The sequence below is a fragment of the Mustelus asterias genome, chromosome 10 (genome assembly GCF_964213995.1).
Source record: "Mustelus asterias chromosome 10, sMusAst1.hap1.1, whole genome shotgun sequence".
In the NCBI taxonomy this organism is placed as follows: domain Eukaryota; kingdom Metazoa; phylum Chordata; class Chondrichthyes; order Carcharhiniformes; family Triakidae; genus Mustelus; species Mustelus asterias.
In genome coordinates this window covers 5728380-5737357 of record NC_135810.1, presented here as the reverse complement: position 1 = coordinate 5737357, position 8978 = coordinate 5728380, and the positions used below count along the sequence as shown (strand labels likewise).

The 8978-nt window shown below is 48.3% G+C and overlaps 1 non-coding gene across 1 annotated transcript; it reads right to left on the bottom strand.

The window, feature by feature from the left end:
- Positions 1-795: 795 nt before the first annotated feature.
- trnap-ugg (transfer RNA proline (anticodon UGG)) lies at positions 796-867 on the bottom strand. Its single transcript has one exon. It is a non-coding gene; the product is annotated as a tRNA-Pro (tRNA).
- Between the last annotated feature and the right edge of the window lie 8111 nt (positions 868-8978).

Sequence of the window (8978 nt, the reverse complement as noted above, 5' to 3'; positions counted from 1 at the left end):
AGAGTCAGAACATTATGTATTATTCATACGCTGTCAGAAGACTGGGCATAAATCATCGGTTTGATTACATAAATACATTAAAGGCTTCTTTCTTAAAATATTTAACCCTATATGCATGTCTCTGGAACCAGATGGTCAAAATATTCACTTCAGACTTGCTAACTATTCCCTTACACTGTGAATTGAAATGAAACTATCTCCTGGTAAGAGCTCTGGTGATATTATTTTTAACTGTTAGAACAGTAGCAACAGCGCAGCAGCAGGCAGTGACACAGTGGTCCTCACAGTAGCGTTTTGCAGTCACTCAATAAGCACCAAGAATGACAGAATCAGACAACACTGAAGGGAGCCTACCAGCCCATCATGCCTGTGCCAGCTCTTCGAAAAATTTATTTATTTTTCTATTCATTCCTGGGATATGGGCGTTGCTGGCTGGCCAGTATTTATTGCCCATCTCTGGTGCTGTTGTTCAGAGGGCAGTTGAGAGCTGTGGGTCTGGAGTCACATGTAGGCCAGACCAGGCTTACATTAAGTTACTGTGAAAATCCCCCAGTCGCCACACTCCGGCACCTGTTCGGGTACACTGAGGGAGAATTTAGCATGGCCAATGCACCCTAACCAGCACGTCTTTCGGACTGTGGGAGGAAACCGAAGCACCCAGAGGAAACCCACGCAGACATGGGGAGAACGTGCAGACTCCGCACAGACAGTGACCCAAGCCGGGAATCAAACATGGGTTTCTGGTGCTGTGAGGCAGCAGTGCTGACCACTGTGCCACTGTGCCACCCAAAAGCAAGTTTCTGCCGAGATTTGAACTCGGATCCCTGGATTCCAGGTCCAGAGTGCTCACCATTACACCACAGAACCCAGAGACCCATTAAGGTTATTGATCCATTGACAATTTTGCAGTTTTAGCCCCTCAATTAAAACTAAAAGTACTCCATTTTGCTTTTAGCTTCTTTCCATCCCTCCTATATCCCGAACCTCTTCCATTCATCTCCTTCATGTTCAGTTTCTCTGGGATAAACCAGTCATGAATTTACTTCAATCTATTGTGCCCTTGGATCACAGGCCTGTCATCCATCGGTTGTGGTTTGCTTTCCAAAGAATTTTGAACTTTGCAGCCATCTTGTTCTATAATCTTTATTGAGGGAGAAATTCTCTAGAATTTCCTCTAGAATATTCATTCTCTAGAATTTCTGCTCCTCTCTCTCTGTGCTTCCTTTGTCCATGCAAAAATTGTACTGTTTGGAAAGCTGAACATAATGGGACTCTCCGCGGGTTCAGTCATTTCTCCAAATCGATTGCCTCAATTCTAACTGGGATATTACCTGATGGAAACTATCTTCTTCTACGTGTCAAAGAACAAAAAACAGTACAGCACAAGAAGAGGCCCTTTGTAAGATGCAGCAAATCCATCATTTGGATGAACTCCATAGGATACACGGACATTATATTAAACCTGATACAACATGGCCAATTTCAAATGGAACAACGGACATTTTAAAGACAGTGTTATTTAAAAAGGTTACATTCAAGCAAAATGACTGCGAACCAGACATTGGAATATACAACACCAGCAGACCATCCAAGGAGTGAACAAAGGGGGCCATGAGTCATGGCGAAGCTATCTGTCAAGGTTATGCAGAGGGGCGTCAATAACTCTGACCAACTACAGGAGAGACAATGGAAATGGTAACGAGTTTTACCCCAGCTGTGTAGAATAATGCCTCCAGTAATGGGAAAACATTTAGCAAGTTCCAGGAAACCACCTTGGGACACTTAGCAGCCCATCAGATACCTCCTAAAACAGCTTGGGCTCTTTGTCATTGAAACTGATCAAATCAGTTTCATCCTGTAAGCACTTTGCACCCCATTATTCTGAAACTGACCGATGGGAGGAGTCAGCCAATTTGATTAAGGAACTGCCTTTTAAAAAATGTCGAACTCTGGCCGAGAGGACACACAAGGAGGAGAGGTGATTGATCTTTCAGCAGTTAACTCGGAAAGGAGCTCTGTGAAGTTTGGGGCAGGAGAGTTGTGAAGTCGAGAAGGAGTGAATTCAGGTGTCCAGGCAGACAACTACTTCGTGGCAGAGGAAAGAAGAAGGAAGATCCAGCAGCAAGCAAGACTCAAGTATTTTCTCAGCAGCAGGAAGGACCTTTTGTTTTTAAATCAATCCGAGGAGTAGTGAGTATATTCTCTCAGCCTTCAGAAAATCCCCAATTAGGTAGAGGTTGAGGAGGGGTCTAAGATTCTTCTTGTTTTTGTGTAAATCGTGTAATGCTAAGAATTTACATAGAGCCGTTAGAGTTTTCTTTCCATAGCATAGAACATAGAACATAGAAAAAATACAGCACAAACAGGCCCTTCGGCCCACAAGTTGCGCCGGTCATGTCCCTACCTACCTAGGCTTATATATAGGCTTACCTATAACCCTCAATCCTATTAAGTTCCATGTACTCATCCAGAAGTCTCTTAAAAGACCCTATCGAGTTGCCTCCACCACCACTGACGGCAGCCGATTCCACTCACCCACCACCCTCTGAGTGAAAAACTTACCCCTGACATCTCCTCTGTACCTACCCCCCAGCACCTTAAACCTGTGTCCTCTCGTAGCAGCCATTTCAGCCCTGGGAAAAAGCCTCCGAGAATCCACCCGATCTATACCTCTCAACATCTTGTACACCTCTATCAGGTCACCTCTCATCCTTCGTCTCTCCAAGTAGAAAAGACCGAGCTCCCTCAACCTATCCTCATAAGGCATGCCACCCAATCCAGGCAACATCCTTCTAAATCTTCTCTGCACCCTTTCAATAATTTCCACATCCCTCCTGTAATGAGGCGACCAGAACTGAGCACAGTACTCCAAGTGGGGTCTGACGAGGGTCTTATATAGCTGCATCATTATCTCCCAACTCCTGAACTCAATCCCTCAATTGATGAAGGCCAGCACACCATACACCTTCTTAACCACCTCCTCTACCTGCGAGGCCGATTTAAGAGTCCTATGGACCCGGACCCCAAGGTCCTTCTGATCCTCTACACTGCTAAAAGTCTTACCCTTGATATTATACTCCTTCATCCCATTTGACCTGCCAAAATGGACCACTACACATTTATCCGGGTTGAAGTCCATCTGCCACTTCTCCGCCCAGTCTTGCATCCTATCTATGTCATGCTGCAGCTTCTGACATCCCTCCAAATTATCCACAACACCACCAACCTTCGTGTCATCGGTAAACTTACCAACCCATCCTTCCACTTCCTCATCCAGGTCATTTATGAAAATGACAAACAGCAAGGGTCCCAGAACAGATCCCTGGGGCACTCCACTGGTGACCGACCTCCATTCAGAAAAAGACCCATCTACAACCACTCTCTGCCTTCTGCAGGCAAGCCAGTTCTGGATCCACAAGGCAACAGCCTCTTGGATCCCATGCCCTCTCACTTTCTCGAGAAGTCTTGCATGGGGGACCTTATCGAACGCCTTGCTGAAGTCCATGTAAACCACATCTACCGCTTTTCCTTCGTCAATGTGTTCAGTCACATTTTCAAAGAACTCCACCAGGCTCGTAAGGCATGATTTGCCTTTGACAAAGCCGTGCTGACTACTTTTGAGCATACTAAACTTCTCTAAATGTTCATAAATCCTATCCCTCAGGATCTTCTCTATCAACTTACCAACCACTGAGGTTAGACTCACCGGTCGGTAATTTCCTGGGCTATCCCTATTCCCTTTCTTAAATATAGGAACCACATCCGCATTCCTCCAATCCTCCGGAACCTCTCCCGTCTCCATTGACGACGCAAAGATCATCGCCAGAGGCTCTGCAATCTCTTCCCTCGCCTCCCACAGTAACCTGGGGTACATCCCATCCGGTCCCGGCGACTTATCTATCTTGATGCTATTCAAAATTTCCAACACATCCTCTTTCTTAATGTCCACATACTCAATCTTTTCAGTCCGCCTCAATCCTGTAGTACAACCACCCAGGTCTTTTTCCATCGTGAATACCGAGGTAAAATATTCATTAAGCACCTCTTCTATTTCATAGAATCATAGAAACCCTACAGTGCAGAAGGAGGCCATTCGGCCCATCGAGTCTGCACCGACCACAATCCCACCCAGGCCCTTTCGATTCTGTACAGACTTTCTCACCGTCACATTTTATAGGTCCTATTCCTTCACATCTCATCCTTTTACTCTTCACATATTTATAGAACGCCTTAGGGTTCTCCTTAATCTTACCTGCCAAGGTCTTCTCGTGACCCCTTCTGGCTCTCCTAATTTCTTTCTTAAGTCCCTTCCTACAAGCCGTATACTCATCTAGATCCCTATCATCGCCTAGCTCTCTGAACCTTTTGTACGCTTTCCTTTTCTTTTTGACTAGGTTCAGCGCAGCTTTCGTGTTGTATTGTAGTGTCTGTGTTTTATTGACTGAGTTTGGTTGGGGTTATTTTTGAATAAATTATTTTTAAATTAACTCTGACTCTCTCTCTCTCTCATCATCCATCTCGGTGAGTCACTAAAAAGCCAGAACATAATTCCGGGGTAGGAACCGTAAAGGGGCCGAGCACTTCGAAACTGCTCACTCAAGGGGGTCCACTGGTCAGGAATAAACAGTGGTCCCTCTCTGTCTCTCATGAAGCTGTCCCCAGTGTGGCACTTCTGGGTTGTATTTTACTATCTACAAGAAAGAGAGACACACGGTCATAGGTGGCAACCAGGGTAACTCTTGTGGCATAAGGGTGAGTTCACTGGTCAGTCTTTCTCCCTCTCTCTTGCGAAGCTCTCCCAGCGTCACACTTCCGGATTGTAAGTAGAACACCGGCAGGAGAGAGAAACCCACAGTTATCAGTGGCACCCAAGACCAGTCTGTGTGGAGAGTAAAAGGACTTTTGCACCTTCGGCCCTCCAAGCCTGCGCCGATCATGATGTCTGCCTAAACTAAAACCGTCTGCACTTAAGGAGTCCATATCCTTCCATTCCCATCCTATTCATCTGGATGCGTCCTCCCACTGATTAATCTGTGGCGTCTATCCATCAGCATATTGGTGGGATTGAAGTTTAAATGCAAAGTTGGATTGCAAGGCACCTTCCATTCAACTGGATGTTTTTTTAAGTAGTTTATGATGATATTACATGATTGTTATCATATAGAACACAGCTGAGGCAAATGTCCACAGGACAACATGCATATCATAACTGGAATACACTGGAACTTTATTCACTTCATTACCTGTGAATAAAGGAACAAATCACTAAACCACAAGACAAGGACCAGCAACATTAAAATCAATCCTGCAATTAGGGGCGGCAAGGTGGCACTGGTTAGCACTGCTGCCTCACAGTGCCAGGGACCTGGGTTCGATTCCCGGCTTGGGTCACTGTGTGGAGTCTCCATGTTCTCCCCATGTCTGTGTGGGTTTCCTCTGGGTGCTCCGGTTTCCTCCCACCATCTAAACGATATGCGGGTTAGGTGGATTGGCCATGTTAAATTGCCCCTTAGTGTCAGGGGGACTAGCTAGGGTGAATGCATGGGGTTATTGGGATAGGGTCAGGGTGGGATTGTGGTCGGTGTAGACTCGATGGGCCGAATGGTCTCCTTCTGCACTGTAGGATTCTATGATTCCAGGAAGTGCTGGAAATATTCTGCAGGTCTAACAATATCTGTGAGAGTTAAGAGGCAGGATTTTACAGCCCCAACCTATGACGTTAGGCTGTTCTCCAAATTTTCTAGTTCCACCCATTCTAATTCCCAGTGTTTTAAGTTTAATGTCACAAGTAGGCTTACATTAACACTGCAATGAAGTTACTGTGAAAATCCCCTGGTCGCCACACTCCGGCGCCTGTTTGGGTACACTGAGGGAGAATTTATTACTGTCAATGCACCAAACCTAATGTGGTTGGGACCGAAATCTCGGCTGACATTTCCAGTCCAGTTTAATTCTTCTTTTGAAGAAATTCTCAGATTCAATTCAAAACGTAGGTCTAGAATTTTCCGACCTCGCCCACGGCTTGGACTCTCAGTCCCACAGCAGCGAATGGAGATTTGGCCAAGCTCTAAATTCACCATTCTCGCAGAGGCAGGACATGAACAGCCTGAGAGTTCCGGCTGTTAACTCTGTTTCTCTCTCCAATGCCAGATACTGAAGGTAAGCGTGCAGATACAGCAGGCAATAAAGAAGGCAAATGGTATGTTGACCTTCATAGTGAGAGGATTTGAGAATAGGGTGTGGTGAACCATCGTTGGTTACCACTGTGGGGTTGTTCTAATGTTGTTGTTGGGCTAGGGTGTTCACACTGTGGGGTTGTTCTAATGTTGCTGTTGGGCTAGGGTGTTCACACTGTGGGGTTGTTCTAATGTTGTTGTTGGGCTAGGGTGTTCACATTGTGGGGTTGTTCTAATGTTGTTGTTGGGCTAGGGTGTTTACACTGTGGGCTTAATATACCTGTGGTGGTTGCTGTTGTGGCACATCCCAGTCGGGCCCCGCCTCCTGGGAGAGGTATAAGACCCTCTGCTCGGGCGGGACCCCTTCAGTCTGGAATGGTGTACTCGTGTTCAAATAGTTCCATTGTTAGACAATAAAAGCCTTCAGTTACCGAAGCCTTGTGTCTTGTGCTCGATTGATGTGCATCAATTTTATTGTCTAACACTAAACTCTCGACGGAAAGGAGAGTATGGAACAAATGCTGAAGCCAGAGCGTCTGACCCTGGATCCACGTGCGGTCGGTGCCTCTAACACCTTCGACCACTGGCTGAAGTGTTTCGAGGACTACCTGGCAGCCTCTGCAGCGGTCAACACGGATGACGACAGACTCCAGGTCCTCCATGCGAGGGTAAGCGACACTGTCTACCTCGCGATCCGTGCGGCCACCACTTACCCGAGGGCCCTCGAGCTTTTAAAAAAGCGCTACACGAGACATCCCAACGAGATCCACGCTCGTTACCTCCTCGCTACACGACGTCGGCAGTCGGGCGAAACCATGGAAGATTACGCCAATGAGCTCTTGCAGCTTGCCAGGGGCTGCGACTGCAAAGCTGTGTCGGCTGAGCAGTACATGTACGACCTCGCCTGAGATGCGTTTGTGGCAGGGGTAGGGTCTTCGTACATCCAGCTCAAGCTGTTGGAGAAGGGGAATCTCAACCTGACCCAAGCTATGGAGATGGCTGAAATGCTTGAGGCGGCGTCGAAGAGCTTGGCCCTGTATCCGGAGGACCACGTGGAGACAACGTGGCAGGAGCAGTCACAAATCCCTCCTCGCCCCACGGGCTCGTGCTCCCATATCGACCCGACGACGGCAGCAGCCCCAGGCGGCCCGCGGTGCTATTTCTGCGGAGGAGCCAAGCATCCACGGCAAAAGTGTCCTGCTAAAGCGGTGGTCTGTAATCAATGCGGTAAAAAGGGGCACTACGCAAAAGTCTGCAGATCGAAGCCCAAGAACGGCAGTGCAGCCTGTGACCCTCCAGAACGGAGATCATCTCCATCGACGTCGAAGTACCCACGAGGTCCGTCCACGTGCGAGTCCAGGACGACGCCATTGTGGTCGGCGGAGTCGGAGGAGGATGACCACCAGGAGTCGCTACGCTTGGCGCCCTCAACCATGTGCGATTCATGGGGGCGGCCATTTTGGTCGACGACGACCAGGAGCGACCAGCAGGGGTCCTCAGCATCGACCTCAGCTGCCTGCAGTGACGTCCAAGGGCCAACGGTGGCATCGATCACCCTGGACCAGGCTAAGCACCACAGGCTTGACTGTTCAATGATGAACATTAAGGTAAATGGTCGTACTGTTTATTGTCTGTTTGACAGCGGGAGCACTGAGAGCTTTATTCACCCTGACACTGTAAAGAGGTGTGGACTCCGGGTTCTACCTGCCAAACAGACAATTTCTATGGCATCACGGTCCCGATCTGTACCGATCCAAGGACGTTGTGTGGTAACTCTGAAAGTGCAGGGCACAATTTACGAGCGATACAGGCTCCTTGTGTTGCCACATCTTTGCGCGCCAATTCTCCTTGGACTAAACTTTATGGCCCACATGAAGAGTGTGATCCTACAGTACGGTGGGCCACTCCCTTCGCTGACAGTAGGGGACCAGCTGCAGCCTCCAAATTGTCCAAAGCGCCCCGCATGCAATCTTTCCACATTAAAGATCACCACACCCTCTTTATTTAAGAATCTGGTACCAGGCTGCAAGCCCATCGCTACTAAAAGTAGGCGTTACAGCGCTGAAGATCGGATCTTCATCAGATCTGAGGTTCAGCGGCTCCTCAAAGAAGGGATCATACAGCCCAGCATTAGTCCGTGGAGAGCACAGGTCGTGGTGGTTAAGAGCGGGAACAAACCCCGGATGGTCATTGATTACAGTCAGACCATTAATCGATATACGCAGCTGGATGCGTATCCTCTCCCGCGCATATCTGATATGGTCAATCAGATTGCGCAGTACCGGGTGTTCTCCACCATAGACCTTAAGTCCGCCTACCACCAACTCCCCATCCGCCCAGAGGACCGACATTACACGGCTTTTGAGGCGGATGGTCGTCTGTATCAGTTTCTTAGGGTTCCATTTGGTGTCACCAATGGGGTCTCGGTCTTCCAGCGTGCTATGGACTGAATGGTGGACCAGAACGGGCTGCGGGCTACCTTCCCGTACCTGGATAATGTCACCATCTGCGGCCGTGATCAGCAGGACCATGACACAAATCTCCAGAACTTTTTGCGCACTGCATCTCGCCTGAATCTGACCTACAACAGGGAGAAGTGTGTATTCCATACGCGCCGGTTAGCCATCCTGGGATACGTAGTGGAAAACGGGGTCATTGGCCCTGATCCCGACCGTATGCGCCCCCTTGCTGAACTTCCCTTGCCCGCTAGCGCAAAAGCACTGAGGAGCTGCCTCGGCTTCTTCTCCTATTATGCGCAGTGGGTCCCCAACTACGCGGACAAAGCCCGTCCGCTTATTAAGT